This window comes from Petromyzon marinus, chromosome 13, assembly GCF_048934315.1.
Source record: "Petromyzon marinus isolate PM22_M1 ecotype Great Lakes invasive population chromosome 13, UKy_Petmar_22M1.pri1.0, whole genome shotgun sequence".
Taxonomy (NCBI): Eukaryota; Metazoa; Chordata; class Hyperoartia; order Petromyzontiformes; family Petromyzontidae; genus Petromyzon; species Petromyzon marinus.
Genome location: NC_133679.1, coordinates 12,067,716 through 12,090,802, shown reverse-complemented (window position 1 = coordinate 12,090,802; position 23,087 = coordinate 12,067,716). Strand labels below are relative to the sequence as shown.

Sequence of the window (23,087 nt, the reverse complement as noted above, 5' to 3'; positions counted from 1 at the left end):
CGGACAGGTTGATATTGTTGACGTTGAACGGCATAATTCATCACGCTCGCCTCGCACGCATCTGCTGGTCGGTAAACACGGAAAGATGAAACTCGAGGTGCCGAACAGAATACCACGAAAAACGAAGCCGGTAAAGCGCAGCCCCGTTTAGGCGGCCTCCATTTTGCCGGTGGAATCGAACACAAATATGCAGAGACGCGCGTGTGCTGAAAAAAATAAACACGCAAATGTCCGTGTGAACGTATTGCACAGGTTCGGTAGGCACTGAAAAAATGTTACTATTTCATTGCTTATCTGAACCTACGACACTACACCGATTTTGGTATTTGCTTTTGGGGAGCCGTGCGGGGTGTTTCCTGGCAGTTGGGTTTAGAGATTGTTTTTGTAAAAAGGTTAAGGGTGAAGCCCTGCAATTGCCTTCCACTAGAAGCCGCTATTATAGTAGAGGCCAAATTTGGCCTCTACTATAATCAATCAATCAATGAATCGTGCTGCGGGGTGAACAGGAGTGGGACGGATTTAAGAAACGTGGTCATCATTTCAACTGTTGCGCCGGGAGGTGGAATCGAACCAGTCGACCGCTGAATTGCAAGTCCAGTGTAGGAACCACGACACCGCGGCACTATTCCATCTACAGCTGTGGTTCTTCACTAATTTTCAGAGGAGGGGAGGAGGCACTGTCACCGATGGAACATCATCATTGCGAGGACTGCCATCCATTTAAAACCATTGGGGGTTTGACAGCACGATGGGGTGTTTTTCACATTTGTGTATTGTCGGGAGCTGCACGTCAGGGGCTCGTACTAAAGGCCACCATGGGCCGCCAGTGCCCCGCGGGGCCTTGCAATGAAGAACACTGCTCTGCAGCGTGTGTGGCTATTTTTGTGTGAAAATACGTGAAGTGTCCTCGCACGGAACGTGTCCCGGGCATAGCAAACAAGCAGCCTCTGGCTCCCTGAAAAAAACAAAGCCCTCCACACACGCTGATGTAAATCAAACATGCCTTCTCGCCTTGTTTCCCCGAGCCCCTATCACGAAAGCCAACGACATCACTGCCGAGTGTATCAATTTTTTCTCTCGGCCCGGCCTCATTGGAATGCGTGGGGAGTTGTTATGCAGAAGGTTATTGGGGGTCGGGAGTCGCGATAAGTCTCGCGTTGTCGTGTTAACAGTTTTCGTCCCTCCCCACCTGCCCTGCTCCATGATGAACACAGCTCTGATGACGATGGTGGTGGTGGTGATGATAATGATCCTGCTCTCTCTTGGGAGACACCACAGCTGCATTCAGGGACTCCCCTCCTTTTACATCCTCACCCCCCCCCATCTGCCCTCGCACTCGCTTCCACTCCGGCGGGAGGAGGTGGCTAAAACCACTCCGAATAGGTCACCGCTGTTAAACAAAGGAGTGACATTTTAATTATGTCGCCACTGCAAAGCACAACTCACGGTAATCGTCATTAGCATTGTGTAAGCATACAAACCCGCTCATTAGCGAACCCCGTTGTGGCCGCACGCGGAAATATTGTGTGAGTTGACACGCGCTTATAACTTGCGAGCCAGCCCTGCGGATGCGGCGTTTTGTGGATTGTGCAAAGATTATCACTTAATAGTAATTGTTACAAAAATGGCTGATAATTACCCAAAGACACTATTTCCAGGAGGGTCCCTGCAATTGGGATGTTGGTATCCACGCATGCCCCAGATAGACTCAATGCACAGAAATACGCAATCCATTGAGCGGAACAAATCTATTTGTGGACCAAATCCATTGTTACACAGCCACCTCGCAGTCCTTGCTGCAGGTATAGCAAAGGCTACCCACCTGTTGAGGGTAGTACAGTAAGTAGGGTGCTGGCCTTTGTACAATGAACACTTGTGACCAAATCACCCCTAAACGCGACCGATGTGTGAAGGATCTCAGAAAATAAGCAGGGTTCAGCCCGGTGCTCGCTTGTCTGGGAGGACACCGGGGGTGCTCAGTGTTGCAAGCGCGAGGCTGTGAGATGACCAGGAGATGGCAATGCCTTCCTCGTTTGCATAGCGGGTTGTTCACGGGCACTGTACTCTGCTTCACTCCCACATGAAGCCAAACGCTCGTTAATGCTCCTGGGCAAACACCCCACGTATTGGCAGGACCCTGCTGTAAAAGTCTCGAGACTCGGCGATGCATGCCTCGGTGTACCGTATATTTACGCATGCATCCCGCCCGCGTTGATATTCCTTGCAGAGAACACGGCGAGGATGCGTTTTTGTTTTGTTTTGTCGAGCACTCGTGTCTGTGCGTCGGCTCATCAGTAGGCGGAGGGGCCGTGCGTCGTAACATCATCACCACTCGGCCAGCATCGCCCATTCTCGTTGTTAGGGCGCGCGCTTGATATTTGTGGCCGTATTCTCTTTTTTCGCGAAGCGTCCTGCCCACGTATTCCGTCTCCATCCCATAACCTCCTCCCCTATCCCCACCTCCTCTCTGGGGGGGGGGGGGGCATCTAGGGCTTGCTGGAGGCAAAGTGAAAATTATCTCTCTTCCTCGATCGCTCACTCTCAGCGAGTCCGTGTATGCATGGATAATCCTGAGCACACACACACTCAATAAAGATTTTTACACGGGTTTTACTGTCACATTTCACGACTCCTGGCTCTGACATTTAGACATCTGCGGCGTCATCGCAGATGATCGCACACCACCGGTAGAGCCTCTTCTTCTTTGCAAATGTATGTTCTCTTTCCTTTTTTATTCGTCCTTTAAACAATTATAAATTATTTTTATTCGCGTTTTAAATCCTCAAAAATTGTTTGTCTCTCAATATTTTGGGTCCGTGTTTTGATGTTTTGCTTGTCTGGAAATCGCTTCCAACGGCTCTCTGCCCCTTTTCAAGTCCAGGCGAAAGATTTTCATCTTCTGCTTTCATCATCAGCCACGATCTATCCACTGTTGAACGATGATGGCCTCCCCAAGTAATTTAAATGTTTCATAATGCAACAATCCATCTAGCTCCGGCACACAAGCTGTTAACGTCGACCCATCTCCTGAGTAGATGTACTTTCAGGTGCATCCCCTCCTTTGGCTGATGATTTCATGAATAAAATATTGCATCGCGTATGTCAGTTATTAAATAACCGTGCCGTCTTGGGAAGACATACAGATTTCCCAGAACAGCTACTTCCACAAAAAAAAACAGAAGACGATTCTGGGAAAAACGGAAGGATTGGCAACCCGAGCGGAGAGCAGCATCCGCTTGTTTGATAACTCGCGACGTGGCGCCGGTATTTCGGGTTATTTAAAATAAAATAAAAACCCTTTGTAAAAAAAAAACGTGTCCGTGATTTACCTCCGTTCAGGGGTTGCCTCGCACAGCGCAGGCAGCGAGTTGCACTGCGTGGCTGTGAATCAGGACACAGCCACACAATAAATGTCACGCGGGGGGGGGGGGGGGATGGGGGAATGACAGCGGTCTTTAGTCTTTACAAAACACAACCTGGACTCAAAATAACGGCTCCACTGAGTAAATCACGCAATTTTTCACCGGGGACGTCCGGGGGACGTTTTAGCGACGTCGCTGGCATCGCTCTGCTAAATACCCACGATAAGTTGCTTTACAAAAAGTTTTGTCAGTGGCCCCTATGTCGTGCGCAGCTAACGTTGCCACTCTATGGTGAGCTACAAACACCTCCCCCCCCCCCCCCCCCCCCCCGAAGAAGAATATCTCACAATACCTGGAGCGGAATGCGAAAACCATCCTGCCGTGCATGTCCCATATTGGTCTCAATGCAGGTTTGCTAAGCATATTTCATTCAATCTAACATGTACGTCTATACTTTACAGCCCTTTATCAATCCATTGCTTGGTGGAAGCCTCTCCATGCAGTCTCGGCCATGAGGGTTGTTTGACCAGACTTTACCATGCTGGTCAGTGCAGGTTGATTCAGATATCACTCGTCACTGATGTCAGCTGTGCCTGGTAATCCAATTCCAGCTCTATGGTTCACCGTTTCACCCATCTTGAAATCTCGAAGCTATGAACATGAAATCGCAGGTGTATTTAATATGTATGTGCGTGCTACCAGTGCCGGATTAAGCTAGTGCGCAGCCTGTAGCATAAGTTATAAAGGGGGTCCTAAATAAATAAAAAACATAAATATTAAAACACATAAATGTTTAACTTGCATAGTAAAGTAATTGTATTTTTTCATTTGCAATGCAGCCAGATAATACGACAAATCTCTTGCCTTAAACACCCAGTCGTTCATAAAAGTTGAAGGCAGTATAGTACTAAAGTAATGGAGCAAGTGCAGAATCACTGAACCGGAATTGATAGCTTGAAAGCATTTAGCGCGGGGCCCTTGAAAGTGCGGGGCCCGTAGCATATGCTCCTGTTGCTACTAGAATAATCCGGCACTGTGTGGTACGTGTCTGTGTGTTCAGTTGTCTGTGAGAAACACAACTCACCGACAGTGGTGACTACATTTCGCCCGCCGCGTTGCGTGAATGGACGGAAATTAGCGTCGCCCACCAGTCCTAAAATGAAATGCATCTCCGATTATGTCTGACACAGTCACGCATTATGACTGCCCTACATTTGAGGCGGTCTTGTGGAAAATTGGAGAGTTTGTATGTGTGTGTGTAATGGTGTCGGGCTATATGTATCCTTCGTGTGTGTATGTTTGGGGTGGGGGGTAGATGGGTGGTTTGGTACGGGCGCCAAAATGAGAAAGTCAATTTGTTGTCCGCACGGTAATAAGATATGCAATCGAAGAAATGTTTCAGCGACCAAAGCTCAATTAAAATATCACGTCAGATCGAGCGGGACAGTAATGGAATCGATACCGGAGGGAACTGATCAACATTGCACGCTCTCAGGGGCTGTTCATTCCACAGACCACTCATTCATTCACTAGCTCCGTGCGCCTCTCGTCCCTGCTACACAAGCATTCAAACGACTATGAACCATGATACAAACTTGGAGATGGCTGGGTGGATCACATGTCAAAGCACTAAGCCAGCAACAATGAGAACTTGGGTTCGAATACCTTTGGGTGTCAGAACAGTTTGAATGAGGATCGTATTTGCCGAGGGTAGGCCAGCCAAGTGGCTTCGTGGGTTCATATCGTAGGTTAGAGTACTGAGCTGATACTGTTGTGGGCCTGGATTCCAATCCAGGTTTCAGCCACAGCCGATTAAATCGTCTTGTTTTGTGTGGAGGGTTAATGGTCTCAGCCCTGTCATCAATGGCTTTATTAAATGTGGTTTGACGCTTGATGCAGCCTCGTCCAGCATTGGGAATTAAACATGTTAGTTTTATTGACACGTGACAAACATTACATACAGGGAATATACAAAAGTGTGCTCCTGGTGTGGATAAAGAGGCCTAACAGATAGTTATCTTGAACAACGCACGATGAATCACATTACATGTTCAAAAGCTCTGACCTAACACCCAGTGATGATTATCTAAACCTGTCCTGGGCCTCACCTAGGTCGACTCAGACAATAAATGAGGACCTGGTGCGATGTGTAAACAATGCCACTGGGGATACAAAGGCGACCGGGCGTGTTGCTGGCCACCTACCCCCTCGTGTGCCGTGTCGGCATTCATAGGTGCTCGCTTACAGCACTTGCCCCTACAGTCTGTTATGTCTATATGGGGGATCTTTGTTTGTTGTTGCTGTGACACGTATTCTATTGCAACCTTGTTCTTTATTTCACTAATGCGTCATTTTTATCATAATCATTAATTGTATTATGAGGTGAAAACGCATTGAGACAAAATTTTCTTTTGTAAAGTGCAAACAAAAAATTAACCACATGTCAACAGTGCTCTATAACCTTATAACAAAACAGGAGATGGCAGCACAGCAATGGATTATTAAATATACCTGTGTGGACCTTTCAAGTGTTATCCCATCATACGAATAGTGGATTTATCCAAGTACTCAGATTTTCCTCCCACATGCCAAACCATTATTACTGGAATTGGCCAAAGATCCATATGATTGGCAGGACCCTCCAGAGGAGACTCGGTGGGGCTTTCCTGGGTAAAGGGTATTATCATTATAAAATTCACCCCATCAGCTGTGGTACATCAATTACAAAGGAGAGTCAACGATGCCCGAATGTGTGTTAATCTCTCCTGCAGATGTGAGAGGTGCTGATCTGCGAGAGCAGAAAATAACGATGAATATTAGAATTGTCTACCCGTTTAGCATAAGGGTCGGTGTCGAGGATTGGTGGATTGGTGCAAATTTACGATACTCCCAAAACTCGCTGGGCTGAAAGGTGGCTATGCGCTGCCAATGACATCAAGTGGACTCATGAATCCATCTGTGTGGACCTCCCGGTGTTATCTCCTTGTTTGCGTGGGTTTTCTTCGGGTACTCCGATTTCCTCCTTCATGTGTAAAACCTTCATTGCAGCAACAGAATTGATCAAACATCCCAATGCAGGACCCTGGTGGGGTCGACTTTGTGGAAAACCAACATTGATTGTGCTAAGAATTGACTCTCCCCTGTCATAGGAATATTCAATGTCCGCCACTGTATCAAGCAGAAAAAATAACTTCGCCATTTAAAATATATATTTATCACAAAATATGAAACCCCCACAATTTAAGCACGAATCCCAATATTACGTTAACGGCTGAACAAATTAGACGTAAAATTATTCCAAATTGCAAAATAAATCACAGGCTTGCGAATGACGCCTTATTATATAGTGTGTCGCACACCTCCAACGCGCCACGTTGCGTAAATCTTGAAATAATTGCGCGGATATTCCTCGGTGCTCGTTGTAGCGCGTAAAACACTTAGATATACCGCGTATGTATTTTACATCTCTGTGAATTGTGATTCGCTTTTACATATTTCTCGGCTCGTACCGGGCTGGGGGATGGGTAGTTGGGGGGAGGGGCGAGGGTGGGGGGGCACGGGGGGTGCTGTGGCGAACGAGGCACGGTCCGCTTCCTCCCGTCAGCGTGCGATTTACATAATCATTATCGCCGCCCGCCCGAATGCGGTGACCCCTTTCCCGGTGGCAGTGGCTCCAAGGAGGCAAGGAGCCGCGCCATGAATTATGTATCGCGCTGCGCCACGCGTCCTGTAAATGAGCGCCAAGCGTGTGCAGGTGAAGTCGCGTCCATTTGCCTGACAAGGAGGATGAGAGAGAGAGAGAGGAGGAGGAGAGAGTGGGAGAGAAAGAGGGGAAGAGGAGAGCGTGTGTGGGTTCCAATACATTATTTGCTTTACTCCTGCCTGTCCGTGTGAGCGAATGTGACTGGTCATGGTCTCGTGGCTAATGAGGTGGGTGTCTTCATGAGCGGATGGGTGGGGGAGAAGGTCAGGAGAGATATGGCGAGATAGACGTCGAGAGAGATCAAAATGTGTACCGCGCGAGGTGCAGAGGGACAGGGAGAAAGAGAGACACAGCAGGAGACAAGGAATCCCAGAGATACACACAGACATGGAGTTACGCGTACAGACACAGACACACAGGCAGAGATACTAAGACAGAGAGACACCGGAAAAATAGGCAACTAGAAAGACAGGGAGAGACAAAGACGCACACAGACAGACACAGAGCATGAGACGTAGATTAATTTCAGGGCCCCAAAGAACTTCACACCTTTCACACATCAAAACGTTGCACGGCGTAAAGACAACACTGACTGCGTGGCTGTCAAAGCTTGTCCTCGTTTTATCCAGACTGCCACAATTTCCACCCAATAATCCTTCACCCTGCACTCGCACGTGTCAAATCCGTGAGAGCACCACGGCGCCACATTGGCTCTGATTTCTCTGGATCTACAGACTTTCGTTTATTCCCTGCGTGAGTGATCATGCACAGAGGATATTTGAAAAAGGACGGATGGCCTCTGCGTGGCCGGGTTGCGGTAGCGAGGCCCTGCGCGTGCGCGCGGTGCTCGTCGGCATCTAAACAAGTTCGGTATCACCGCCGCACGTCTCAATGCGGCCATATATATGCGCGAGCATCTATGGGCTCATGCAATATTTACAGGCACGAGCACAAAAGGGAATTAATCACTGCGACAAGAGGCCGGGGAGATGTACGCATGAAAATGATTGACACTGAGCGCCGCTCCGTTTGCGGCGATTGAATGCGAATTCAATTGCGGCGCAGAAATTACAATTACCCCAAAACCAGAAACTGATCCTGGAAAAAGTGCCACCATCGTCGAGACGACTCCCGACCATTATGGGTCCACCGAGTGGCGGTTAACGCAGCCGAGAACGCGCATTCCCCGAGAGATGATCGTGGCAATCGCCGGCATCAATACAAACACAGCTCGCTCTTCCTTCTCGTGTGACTTCCCGCTCCTCTATGCTCCTTGGAGATCTCCAGCAGAGAGGCTGAGGGCTACTCTGAAGGGTTTAGTGCTAGGCTGAGAGGTTGACGACTGGGCTGAGGCGTTGAGGGTTGGGCTGAGGGCTAGGCTGAGGAGTTGAGGGCTAGGTTGAGGACTTGACGGCTACTCTGCTACTCTAAGGGGTTGAGGGCTACTCTAAGAGATTGAGGGCTAAGCTAAGGCGTTGAGGGCTGAGCTGAGGGGTTTACTGCTGGGCTGAGGTATTGACGACTAGGCTGAGGAATTGAGGGCTATTCTGAGGGGTTGAGGGCTACTCTAAGGGTTTGTGAGCTGGGCTGAGGGGTTGAGGGCTGGGCTGAGCGGAGAGCGATATTTTGACCGTTAGGGTTAAAGTTCCGTATCTGGTGGCTCCCGCCTGTAGCCCAGGGATTTGGAGGTGAGGATTGATGGACCGCGCAGATTCGGGAAACTCACACACTTGGGTATGATGCGAGGTGTCCAGGAGATAGCAGTGAGTTCATGAACTAGTTTGTACAGATTTTCAGTGGCCACCATTTAATGCACAAAAACACCCCATCATATTATATTTGCTTTTCACTTACATCTGCTTAATTAAGCTCTGCGTGATTAAATATTTTGGATTGATTGGCATTACGCAGGGCATGTGGAAGGGCTTTACTACCTAGTCTGGACAAGAGACCATTACATGAAATTCAGAAATTACTTAGTAATCTTATCTTCTAGAACCATGTACGCAACAAGGTTGTCAGTGCACAGCTAGCTGTTAGAGTTCATATAGAATTATGCTCGTCTCATAACAACATGATCACAATCTCACAATTTGCCTACCTTTGGGTGAGCATTTTATGCGGAAGGTAAACCGAAGAAGAAAAACGACAACAAATCTGCCGTGAAGATAATCTCAACGTGCCCACGAATGCCACTCAACGCCGCTCACTGTCAGCTCCATTACCGCGCCGCCACACCAAACCTCCTGACACCCCCCCCCCCCCGTGTGTCTTCACATCAAGGCACGGGTTTTACTCTCTCTCTATCTCGCACGCTCTCGGGATCGGGGGCCATTTTCCCAACAGTGGCGAGCGTCTGATCGGGAAGTCCCGTGGCGCGTGACCACTCCGTCACGTGCAACGGGTGACTGGCACACGCCGATATTCCTACTCAATCTCCGCTCGCTGCCAGAGATCGCTCTGCTTCGCTGCTCCAAAAGAGACGGTCGCCCCCCGTTTTCAATCACGTTTTATGATTTTTTTTTGCAACCGGTCGCTAGAACGAAACATCTTCATGCATAGAGAGAGAGAAAGAGAGAGAGAGAGATAGGAGGGAAGGGGTCAAATGGGAGCCGAGAGGCTGGGCTGAAATCCTCCCCCCCATGAAATGTGCAGACATACCCACGCATACGCACGTACATACAAAGGTGTCCGCTACAGCCGGACAAACTGTTGTGGAAAGTTATGTTAGCGAGTACCGATGAAAGCCGGCACGGACAATTGGGTGCGGTGGTGTGGCCAGTACCACGCCTGGCCGCCTTTGTCTCTCCAGTGGCGACGTTTACACACCACACCAGGTACTCATTTGAGACTGAGTCGACCTAGGGGAGGCCCAGGACCGGTTCAGATAATCGTCACTGATGTTGGCCGTGAGCGGGAACCAAACCCGGGTCGTCGGGTTCATAGCGCAAGCGCGTTAACCGCTAACACTACCACTCCCCACCATTCACACACAAATACGACTACGCACCGATTACAGAAAACGAATATGATATTAAAAGAATGAAAGCAAATCCCACCCACCCCCTGTATTGACATTGTTATTGGATTTCAGTTCGACCTAAACGAATTAACTGCCGGGGACGTTGGTGTCTCAATTCTCTGCTGTATGCAAAAGCGACGGCCCGAGTGCACGCGCTTCGCATTAACGAGGGGCGCGATGTTCGTGATGTTCGCGATGTTCGTGATGTTCGCGATGTTCGTGATGTTCGCGATGTTCGTGATGTTCGCGATGTTCGTGATGTTCGCGATGTTCGTGATGTTCGCGATGTTCGTGATGTTCGCGATGTTCGTGATGTTCGCGATGTTCGTGATGTTCGCGATGTTCGTGATGTTCGCCGGGGGGCATCGCTTCGACGCAGGGGCGTCCTGGCACATTACCTAAGACGCGAGAGTCACTTCATTGGAGAGGGGCTGCGCTTGCTCGGGAGAGCTGCGCTTGCCCGGGAGAGCTGCGCTTGCCCGGGAGAGCTGCGCTTGCCCGGGAGAGCTGCGCTTGCCCGGGAGAGCTGCGCTTGCCCGGGAGAGCTGCGCTTGCCCGGGAGAGCTGCGCTTGCCCGGGAGAGCTGCGCTTGCTCGGGAGAGCTGCGCTTGCTCGGGAGAGCTGCGCTTCTGCACGTGCCCTCTCGTCGGTTCGCACTGGCGGACGCGCGCACGTGCGCCACGTCGCTCGACGCAGGAGCGCATCGATGTTTTCGGGAGATGCAGCTGGAAGGGGAGGGAGGGGGAGAAACGGCGTTCACGAGACTCTGCGACGCGTTTTTTTTTTTCTGGGGGTGGGGGGTTGTTTTTTTACCGCGGACTGTTTTTGTTCAGCGCGATGTCCGACGTTTCACTTCCGCGTGCTGAGAACTTCGTCAGATGTTTAAACCTTCCTGAAGAAGCTTGAAGCTTCCTAAACCGGTCATTGGTGACTGCACGGAGACCATCAACTACATCGACGACATACGAGAGCTCAGCTCAATTACTGGCGGCTGATGCCCGGATTCGAACCCAGATTTTCAACGGCTTGCTGGCTTCGTGTCTCTGACATTGCATTGCCTCCCTGAGCTCGCCTCCGATTTTTCTCAGCCGTTACCGTGGCCTTTGCGTCACTAGGCACTCCCAAGACTCCTACTAACGCGATGTCATACGGCTCTTCCAAGACTCGTTCAGACTTCTCCATGGAGCTGTTTATTACGATCATCAACATCCTATCGAGCCGAGCCCCCTCCCGTCCCAATCTCTCCCTGCGAAGTGCCGCTCTGAGCGGCACTAATACATTCATGACTCTCACGTCCAGCGAGTGAGGCGTGCAACTCGATACGTGGCTCTAACACATAGCCCAGTGTCGCAAAAAATACAAATTCCTAAAATATATATGTAGCTCATCGTAATAATAATAATAATTTAATGTCGTGCATTTACCCAAGAAAGTCTCACTGCGGGGATACTACTCAAAAGTCCACATAGCTAAATACAGGAACCCACTTGTTGTACTCCAGTGACGATTTTAATTTGGATTCACATTACAGAGAGTCTGGATATGCGCCTGCATCTCAGGATTCTGAACAAAAACTGGCTGTGTGAGACATACATCGACTGCTTTGAACAGGACACCTAATAGCTCTGCAGACAGCCTTCTATTCGGGTCAGAGTTGATCCACGAAACTCGTTGGACTCGACGAGAGCTGGATCAGAATCGTCCACGTGCACCACCACTCTCCAACGCTGTCCCTCCCCTCCTCTTCCCCTGCCCCCGTCACTTCTCTCTCCCTCCCACTCGCGGCCTCAAATAGCTTGATGTCCAGGCATTAATTCTGATCGTGATCTCGACTCTAAATTAACGCAGCCTCCACCCCGTACATGGCTTATCTGTCACGTCAATTAATCAATGGAAAGATCTGCGCAATGTTACGGGCGCTGTGGGGTTTCAAGATGTCACTGCCCGCCTGGTAAAGCACTATTTTTCTATCTTTATCCGGGAAGGTTTCATTGACCCTCGGACAGTTTTTTTTGCTTGCATGGAGACAGACATTGTGGAATGTGCGTTTGTCGGTGAACAAGGGGAAGACCTAATGCCAGATGGTGGGATGCTGTGAGGGCAGACTTGGGCAACAGGGTGTCATCTATGCAATAGCTGAGTGACCTAGCAGAAGGATCGAATGTCGAGGTGTAGTGGCGTCAACGGGATAGGCAATGATGACCTCTTGACCTTGATCGTTTATCAGTGCATTGTGAGTGCGACTCAAGTGCCTGTCTTGACGTCTACCGTCCTACGAATGCCTCCCACTCTGCAACACAACTACCAGCCGAGCACATTTCCAGAAGACGTGTTTCCTAGAATGCACAACTGGTCTGATATTTTTGGAAATATTGAGCTGAAGGACCACAATAGCCTAAATATTGATTATTCCCAACCCCCCGGAGTTACACGCTCTTTACTGCCATGGGATTCCTACCAGCATCTGCCGCATGCACCTGTATTCAAAGGCCAGATGATGGGTAATTCAGAGTGAATTAAGCGGAGGCGTGAGACGGCTCGTGGATGGGACCAGGCCAGTGTGAAAGACGTAAGGTGCACTCCTAATTGGATCTCGGCAATATCCGTCGTGCGCAGCCACAATGCGGCGTCCTCGCAATTATATCGAACGTGACAGCTCCTCATTGCCTCCTCGTACACAGGCGCAGCTCATCAGCGATTGACTATTAGGCTTTGTGGATGATACTTCAAGAAACTGGCTGGATGGAATTGGCCGTGCGGCTCGGGAGCGAGAGTGCAGGGCTGGTAACCGATGAGATTTTAGTCGCTTGCAATAAATCAAGGTTCTCAATAGTAGCGTGGTGAATAGTGTGTATGCAAAATATAAAACATCACGTTGCATTCGAATTTTTTCATGAATTTGGCTAAATTGCAGCTCTGAGGATTATCACGAATATTATTCTGCCGCAAGGCATGTCGGAATGTGCACTCATCATTAGGGGTGTGGATGAAAAAACGTGTAGCTCCGGGATATCCACTTTCACGGGCTTTTTAGCACGAGTTGAGACACTGCTGTGCGCGAGCTCCGAATGGATACTTCGTTTCGTGACGCCGACCGAGAGCAGTCGGAATACCAGTGGGAAAGAGACGGTGCCGCTCGATAGATAGTAAAGTTTGACTTTTTAAGAAGCCAACATTTCTTATCCTACCCGTCATGTGAATGTGGAATTTCTACAACTGTCACACGGCCGTGAACAATGCGATGATTATTGTACTTAATTACTTATACTGGAAGAACACAGCTTGGAGTTGCCACGTGTCAAATGCATGTTTTAGTATACCAAGCATGAACAATTGTATTACATACACACACACATCATCATGGTGCACAGTTGGTGGGAGCGATGGTGCGGCGGTAAGCGCGCTGCACTCTGAACCAGGAAAACCTGAGTTTGATTCCTGGGTCATGGTTAACATCCGCGGCAAGTGATATCTAAGCCGGCCTTGGGCATCCTCCCTCCTTGCGAGCAACACACAACGGGGAGGTCTTCATCCAGCAGCGGATTGACACGGAGATGTACATTTACATTTCTAGTATTATTATTGGCACATTATCCCGCAAGCGACTGTTTTTATTTGTAACGACCGGTGGTTATTATTTTATGCTAATGCCCAAGCCGTGAGATGTTATCTGTCTTTAAAGGTCTTTTAATTTGCACGTTGTCGGATCTTCGCCGGGGCTCCGCGACTGAGCTGATAACTCTGAAATTATGGGACTGTCATCGCGCATTAGGACACCCTAATGATTGCGACAACCTTGGTAGAGGCGAGAATAATCTTTGTTCAACGTGTATGTTTTACACGCCCATACCACGATCCTGCTTTTGCACGGGACAGCCCCTCCAAAGAGTCTCGCTGAGATGGGTACCAGGACCGGGTTGTCATGTGCAGGAGGTTTTAGAACGGGGTCAGAGAGCTGCATTCTACTGAAAGTACCCCAAATATATGGAGTGGTTTGGTCGAGGCCGGATTAAGTTTGGTGGGGGCCCAGGGCTGTTATCGTTTTTTTGGGGGTGGGGTGCAGGGGCTTTTTGTTAATTCAATTATTTCCATTGATTTAGTTTTACAGCACCCATGCCCGACACTCCATTGTCATTCACATTGGCTATACAGCATCAGTTCTAGTTTTTAAATGTTACAGACGAATTGTAAGACTTAATTAAAGTTAACGTGAACAAGACTGTTTTAATTTCGGCACGTAACTGGCGGTAATATGCAGTGACGCTGTGGCTTTAATTACTAAATAATCCAAACGATTTATCATCGTGCAACAGTATTGCGTGTCTACAATTATAAAGCGATATCTATTTCTGGAGGTCCCTATATATCCGAAGCCCTTGTTTGCAGCCGCTAAATCCCCAGCCTCAATCGGGCCCTGGCTTTGGCCATGTCACTAAGAAACCAGAGGGGACTTCCCAACACTATGCAGCAGGGCCCAGAGGAAAGAAACGAGGAACGAGGAAGATTTGGTCGGCTAAGAACCCGCTGGATGACAAACGCCGTAACGGCCAACATTGTGCAGATCACAATAGACTGCAACAGGTGAAAGAGAGTCCATGGCGAATAAATCAGCGGTACTTCCACGACCTCCACAGTTTAGGGACTGATGATGGTGATAATGATGATGACTCAGAAAAGAAGCATCTGGCCTTTTTGCTTGCAGGTACAAGTGGAGAATGCGAGGAATTTAATGGCAGGACAGGGTGAGTGATTTGGAATTGCAGCAGAGAACGTCGCGGAAAAGCGTTGTAGATGTATTCAGGTGAAGGAGGGATGTGATGCCGTGGGGCACGTGCGGAGGATGGATGAGGGCAGGTTACCGAGACAGACATCGGAGCGGCAACCCAGAGTGCAGCGAGCAACAAGAAGACCTAAAGCCACATGGTGGGATAGTGTCAGAGAGGATGTGAGTTTAGAATCTTAAATATTAAATGGAAATAAGATGTATAAAATATTACATGAGCAACGATACTCACAATATTTAGCAAAACGGACGATGCCGTTATTGTGGATTTTATATTGTGCAAAATATCGTAGTGTTGACCATATCGCGGCAACCCAATGATGTGCAACGTCATTACATTGAAAACTCATGTCTTTAGAACTGCTTTTTGTGTTTAGTGTATTGTTCTTCCCTCGTACCTCCGACCAGCACGGTTGGCTATGTATGCTACGGTGTGAAATTATTCTAACATCCCTACGGGTACGTACATTGTCAACAGCCACTGGTCAGGAGCGATATTGGTCATAATTCTCTCAATACACGTGGCAACGTACGGGTAATATATTTGTAACCGTGGCGATCTTGTCGGGTGGTGGAGGGTTAACGACAATAATTTTGACGTTAAACCCGCTGGCACGCGCACTAGCCCAGAATAATTGCGGTACCTGGCCATTGCCTAGCTTCATATCTGAACCAAAAGCGGTTGTTTACACGTACAGTATATACGTGTACTTTTCTCGTTTGCCTAGGACAAGAGAAACCTCTTATTACGCAACAAATATTAATTATAATGTATAATGCGCATTCCATCTTAGGATCCCAATGCACAATGCATGAAAATCAGGACACAAAAACAGAAGCAGGATGAACGACCAAAATAAAGAGGGAAGGCCACTTTTTAAAAGACGGGGTTTTCAAAGCAGACTTCAATACATCTACCGCCTACGATTGCCTGATTTCAAGTGGCAAGGCGTTCCATGGCTTGGGTGCCACGCTAACAAAAGTCCGATCACCAAAAGAGCACAAACTCGACCTGGTAGCGTTGAGCAGTTGGTGATCATAAGATGTTAAGGACCTTGATGGAATATATACATTTATTAGATCCTGCAAGCGGGAAACACTGATCGCCCCCAGTATAAACCTTGTTGCTGTACTGCATTGTTTAAAGTGCCCCCCCCCACCCCGACGCGCCGTGGACTCACTTCATACGACAGATTGGTTCTGGCAGGTCGACACGTGCCGTGGAAATGCCGCGGGGGGGCGCTAAGTGGTCGCAGCTCTGCGAACTGCGATTTCACAGCGGTTCGGGAGACATCCGATCCAAGAACTCAACACGTTCGTCAATATAAGAATAGTGTTTTCCCCTTTTTTTCTGGCAACAAGACTGAAACCTTTTTACAAGGAATCATGTCTGCATTGACCACAACAATTGTGGTTAGAATGCAAACAAAAAAAGATACTCTGATAATATATTGCCATTGTCCTTGAAACTGATTGGACCACACCAGAGACAGCTTTCTTTTAAGCCTCGTCTCAAACGGTGTTAGACCAGAGGACGCCGAAAGGCGTACAGCTGTAATAGTAACACTATGGCCTTAAGATGAAGGAACAAAACCCTCCACATATATTATAGGCCACGTCTCGGGCCATAGACCTTCTTCACAGCACGGACATCGCTCCAAAAAATATGTATGTGCTATAAACAAGGGCCATTGCCCGAAACGTCGAAATCCACACACGGTGTTTATTGACGAATGTGTTGAGTTAAAACAAAGTGGGTATTTGTGCGTGTGCACCACCGCCAACGCAGCAGCAGCAAACAGCAAACACTTTGTTAAAGGTGATCCAGTGCTGGCGACGTCATGGTTTTGTGGCTGCAAGGGGGTGATCAGCAAGGCCCTTGATACCACCGCAGCGCAAATCAAATTCCCTCGCCACCTCTCCTGACGAGTCATTGACGAGTGTTCAGCACAGCAGGGTTTGTCTTGGTGCCATGACCTTCATGACAATCACACACGCGCACACACACACACGTGCACTCACACGTGCAATCACACACACACACGCGCCTATTGTACGCTCAAAGCACTCTCACATAGCCATTAATCATAATCGGCAATGATGGTGCGTATGTGTGTGTGTAATGGGATGGGTGTATGCGTATATATGAAAAATAAACACACATTTTACACACACACACTGAGCATAGACATACTTTATTCATACACATGACATCATCACAATATCACACCATCAGTACCTACATACATCCATTACACATAGACACACACCCATCGCATCCCACACATTTTTATACATCACACTCTCACTTACACACTTCTATTGCACTACAAAACGCATTATCTCACAAAAAAACAATCATTACACATTACACACTCTTCACACGCACAACTATCACACTCACAGACGCCCAGCACAATAAAAAAAATTGTCACACACACAATCTCATTAGTCACAGGCACACAAACACCATACACCCATCACACACAATTCACACACGCGTGCGCACACCTATTTGCTCTGAACAAGCAACTCTTATTTTTTGCGAGACGGCTTGTAAACAAAAAAAACAACCATCAACAGCTGGTGGCAGGAAAACAACTCGAAAAGGCAAGGGCATTCGTTTCCAAGCAGCCTCCTCTATTGATTCATTCAGCCGCCAGCCCAGTGCTGATGAAGCATCTCACGCGGTGTGCAGAGCGCTCTCCCCACGGAACGTCGCCGGCGATGTTCCGTGGGGAGCGGTCGAATGATGGTGCGGCCGAGGGGCCGACACGGACGTTACGCAGGGGGTGGCTGTTGAGCGTTCAGCCCCAGCAAGCAATGGGGTGATAAATTGAACGTTTGAAATCGTTCATAATTGGAGTGCACAAGAATTGGAGTTGCACTCAAGGCTTGGCAACCAACGGAATGACTTAAAGCCAGCTTGTAGTGATGATGATGATGAGAGTGTTGGAGAGGAACTTGAATATTTTGTTGACTTTAACAAGGAGGTGACCTGAAGCGAGATGATGATGATGATGATGAGAGTGTTCGGGTGGACCTTGGAGGATGTATTTAGTTGTGTAACATGGATACATCCAAAGGTTATATACTGATGATGGTGATGATGTTGAAACTGTAAGAACAGACCTGGCTGGGCAGGTAGAGGGAAGTTTCCAACTGCTGTGGAGTCTAGTAGAAGGAAGGAAGCGATGGTGGGGCATGACGTCCACAACAGGATTGGCCATGGTGACTTCTTGATCTTGACGATACTCATGAGTGCATAGGCAAATTGTAGGCAGGTTAATAAAAAGCCTGTGGCATGATTGAAAAGAGCTGTCCACTGTGTGCCTATCTTGTTGCCAAAATTGTAATTAGCTTTAAACTATCATGGACCTTTAAGCAGACGTACAATTGTTTAATGGAATTATCTTTCCTCTTGGTGAATGTCTCCTGCAAAGAATGCGTTTCAAATAATTACATACAGTATGTTTAAATTCTGAAATCACAACACCCCCAGTGTGCATACAATGCTTCATTGAGCATGGTGTGAAAACAGGCGTCAATGTGTCATATCTGCATATTAACATGTGCTCGTAAGGCGCCTGTAACGAAATTTAAAAGTAATAAAAATTTAACAATAAATAATATTATTAATGAATGAATCAATGGCTTGATTGTATGCATAACGCGCTGTGCAGGCAGGATCATGCGTGGTTATTTTAAATGCACGCTCTTTGTAAAGCTATAATCAAACATAATTGCCCAAGAAAGTCTCAGATGGCTCTCAAAAACATTCTTCCAGGAGCTTATTCTTGAGACACTGACACATGAATTATTGAGGACCTGGATAAAAGGCATGCATATAAGAGCACAACAATCACTTGTCTGCATTTGTCAAACTTTGTCCACTAAAACGCAAGGCGAGTGATGATTTTATTGTGCGTGGCTGATGGTTTGTATCGCGGTGTAGAAATTTGGACTGCGATAGGGCAACATGTTAGGAATGTTGGCACTACTCTGCATTGATTTGGTGATGCATATGCAGTGGTTCACTGCGTGGGCAGCGGTGCCCGAGCACACATAACATTGAATTAATCACATTCGTGAATATCACTGTGGAAAAAAAAAACATATAATAGGCAATGTTCGAGCAATGATCCTTCTTAATATCAGGCTCTTATCCAGGAATCCCTCACTACAATGGTAGATCCGAAATGGGGAGGAGGGTTATGCCCCCCCTCCCCCCAAACCATTCAATTAGGTATTTTATGGATATACATACGAGAGAAAGTAGATAGGTTATTTTGTATTCTTAATGGAAACTTCCGTCTGCATCACTGAGTCCCAATACTGTTATTTCAAAAGGGTGCTGCATATTGGATATTTGACCAGTTCGTATTGAATATGTTGTGTTTTTAAGGAAACTAGAGCGCGCTGTTACAAGGGACTACCACTGTGTCCCACAGATAAATGAAATTGTCCTTCCATCTCCTGGCCACCACACATCACATCCCAGCAAGTTTTCTTTCGTGGGGTTTCACAAATCTCCGAATGATCCCACCAAAGCCTAAAGCACCTAGTACTCCCATGCACCCCCACCCCCTCCCCTATTGACGTAATAACCAGGCTTAACCCTGCTTAGCGTTTGAGATCCTGCAAGATCAGCACATTCAGAGCGATTTGGTCTTCGACAAAAAAATTTGCGAATTCACAGCACGGGGAACGAGAGCGGAGGTGGAGATGGTGGCGATGATGATCCCAATGCATTTTCATTTCATTTCCCCCTCTAATTGGCTCTGCATGGGGTGGCGAGTGGTGGGGGATTGGGGGGGGGAGCAGTGGGCGGGGAGACACGACGTGGGAACTGAGAAAACCTGAGAAAATGACTCTCATCCCTGCCGCGCCTCACGCCACGACGCTCCCCCGTCGCTTCCCGTCTGCCCCGCATCCTCCAACCTCGCACACCCCGTGGCATTGTGAGTGTCCCGATTCCTGCGCACGAGTGATTCTGGTAATTGGCCTCGAATAGTGGGTGCTACCCAGAGCTAATTTCACCCGCCAACTAATCATCCAGACACGCTACCGGAGCAACGCATCCCGGAATTTTTTGGCGTTTGCGGGAGGCGGGAGGCGGCGGCGGCGGTGGGGTGGGGGGGGGGAGGAAGAAAGTTCCACGTGTCCTGCTCATGGACATCTCTATGATCTTCTCACAGTGAAAGTATCCACGCTTAGCCAATGTAAGATTATCATGCACCTTACATTTGTGGATGTAATAATTTTGTCAGTCTGTGAGTCAGTCTGTCAGTCGCAGCGCTTGATTGAGTACTCGGGGTGCCGTGGTGGCGACATGTCCACGCCATCGCCTGGTATGGAGGAGGTCGTGAGTTCAAATCTAGACCCTGACGATGCCAGTATATTCGGAGTCCGCGTGTTTTCCCCGTGGTCGAGTGGATTTCCAGCATTGAGATATTTAACAATTCTCTCGGTGTTTGGCATTCAGGAGGAAATCGGAATCCGGAATGTCCAGAGAAAGCCCAAGCAGGAGAGGGCTTTATGACCATCTTCTGGCCGCCTCACATCCCTGTGGGTTTGATGTTGGTGGGGGGCGGTGTGAGGTCCCACAAATCCTCTACGCGATCCGCCAGTTCTGGCTTCTAGGACGCTGTGTCACAGGCGCGCAGCACCGAGTCCGCTCGCCTCGGCGCGCCGTTTTGGCCCTCGGGGGTGGCGTTTGTGAGCGCGAGGAGCTGGGATTTGGTAAATTAAACAACCCCCCCCCCCCAATAAAAAAACTCATCATCCGCTATCAAAGAGAATCAACCGTCTCTTCAGTAAATTGTTCGCTTACTCGGCCCGGCAGAGACGCAAAGGCAGTGCAAGCCGGGCAGCTTCTAAGCGCCCCCTAATTGTGATACAGTGGATGTTTGTGGGCTTAATGCCCATTCATTAGTCAGGAGCTCTCGGATTACGTTTATAATTTGAAAAAAAAATCCGTGGCTGGCAGCATCTCCGAAAAATGGCCTGCAGAGAAAGAGAGAACCCTTCCTGCAAATTAATGCCAACGTGCGTCCAGAGTCCATCACGGTGCGTAATTAAATGGCGAGTTAATTACGACAAAGGGTGCCTTTGCGCATTACGGGGGAAATATTACACAATTCCTACCTCTGCCATCCCTGCCCAGCGCCTCCAGACGTGGGCCCCTCACCGTCTCTCATCGCCTGTTCCCGCCTGCCTGTCGTGTCGCCTGTGACGGCGAAAGCAGCATAAGAAGACTTGGTGCGTGTAGTGGGGAGTAGTAGTGTAGCTACGAACCTGGCGACCCGGGTCGATTCCCGCTCACGGCCAACACCAGTTACGATTATCTGAACCTGGTCCTGGGCCTCCCCTAGGTCGACTCAGCCTCAAATGAGTAGCTGGTGCGGTGTGTAAACATCGCCACGGGGAGACAAATGCGGCCGGGCGTGGTGCTGGCCACCCACCCCCTCGTGTGCCGTGCCGGCCTTCATAGGTGCTACCCGCTAACAGCACCTGCCCCAACAGTCTGTTAAGGCTACACGTGGATAGCGCTCGCTGCTACAGAAATTCGGCTGCCCGAGATGGGATCCCGCTCACGGCCACCACCACCAACATCGTTGACGATTAGCTGAACCGGTTCTGAGCACCCCCTAGGTCGACTCTGCATCAACGGAGTACCTGGTGCGATGTTGGGCAAACATCGCCGGTGGGGGAGACAAAGGCGGCCGGGCGTGGTGCTGGCCACCCACCCCCTCGTGTGGTTCAAATAATCGTCACCGGTATTGGTGGCCGTAAGCTAGAATCGCGAACTTGTAGAAAAGTGCAGTAACGACTATACAGTACATACACGTACTACCGATCCCTGTACATTACACGTACACATATTACACATACACACACACGTGATTGCTTTCATTCGTGCGGCAGGGTTGTAATGATGGCACATAATGGCCTAGGCAACATTTGTCAAAGTCTCAGCGAAATTTGCAGTGTGTGGCTTTTTATGTTGCGGCGCGTGCTTCCGTTGCGCTTGCGTTTACAATGTCAAATAATTACTCCGTGTGTGCAACGCACGGCCACGACAACAAACTGCGACTCCCCGGTAACCCCGACCAAACATAGAGAACAATTCCAAAATAGGGAACAATGATTGCTCCGAGTCGTAATATCCGACTCAATTAGCACGTGCGCTTTAATTAAATCCCACTGCGGCGCAATCGTGAATTCATGAAGGATCCACTCACGCATACATCCACCCACTCGCTCACATACACACACACACGCGCGCTTACCCACCCACCCATTCAACCAGTCACCCATTCTCCCCCACCCACTCAACCACGCACTCATCCACTCATACATCTATTCAATCACACACCCATCAACTACGCACCCACCCACCGAGCCACAAACTAAACACCAACCCAATCACTAACTCACCCTTTAAACTCCTTACCGACTCACCCGTCCACCCACGTAGTCACCCTCTCCCCCTCACCGTCACTCACACTCACCCACAGGTTCACTCACCCATTCACCCACCCACTTATTCACCCACACACTCACCCACAGGCTCGCCCATTCATCCATTTACCCTTGTACTCACTCACAGACTTATTCAGATAGTCACCCACTCACATACTAATTTGCCCACTCACCCATCCACCAACTAATTCAACCAGTCGTTCACCCACTCAACCTCTCACTCACCCTCCCTCTCACCCATCCACTCACCCGACGAGCCACTCATCCACCCACTCACTCTCTCATTTCACCCACTCTCTCACCCTCTTATTCACCCACAGACTCACCCCCCACTCACCCTCTCACCCCCACCGAGTAGACAATAGGGCTGAGGGGCCACGCCGTGCTGAGATGGAGCCCGCGCTCGGCACAGCGGGCGACGTAATGATCACACACCCGGCGGCTGGAGGGACCATTAATTATCCCTAAAACGGGTGTGACTAATTGATGTAAATGAGGACTGAACGCAGAACCAATTCTGTCATTGGTTTAAATATATACGGAATGGAGTTTTTGTGTGTGTGTGTGAGACACCTCAAATGCAACTGTAATATTCGTGCACCCACCAATATCACGAGGATATATCGATGGGTTTTGTTGTTGTTTCTACTTGCTTCATCTGTCTGATTTATTATTATTTTGATTCCAACATTTCGGTTCGCTGTCCATTCCAGCGCTCGTCACTTCATTGAG

General features: G+C 48.8%; 2 long non-coding RNA genes across 2 annotated transcripts in view; one reads left to right on the top strand and one right to left on the bottom strand.

Annotated features, from left to right (window-relative positions):
- LOC142924433 (uncharacterized) overlaps positions 1-23,087 on the top strand; it is a 199,773-nt gene that overhangs the window by 11,232 nt on the left and 165,454 nt on the right. The window lies entirely within an intron of this gene.
- On the bottom strand, positions 1,985-10,807 carry LOC142924434 (uncharacterized). Its single transcript, XR_012941657.1, has 3 exons — positions 10,486-10,807; positions 4,447-4,515; positions 1,985-3,381 (listed from the first exon to the last, which is right to left on the bottom strand). It is a non-coding gene; the product is annotated as an uncharacterized LOC142924434 (long non-coding RNA).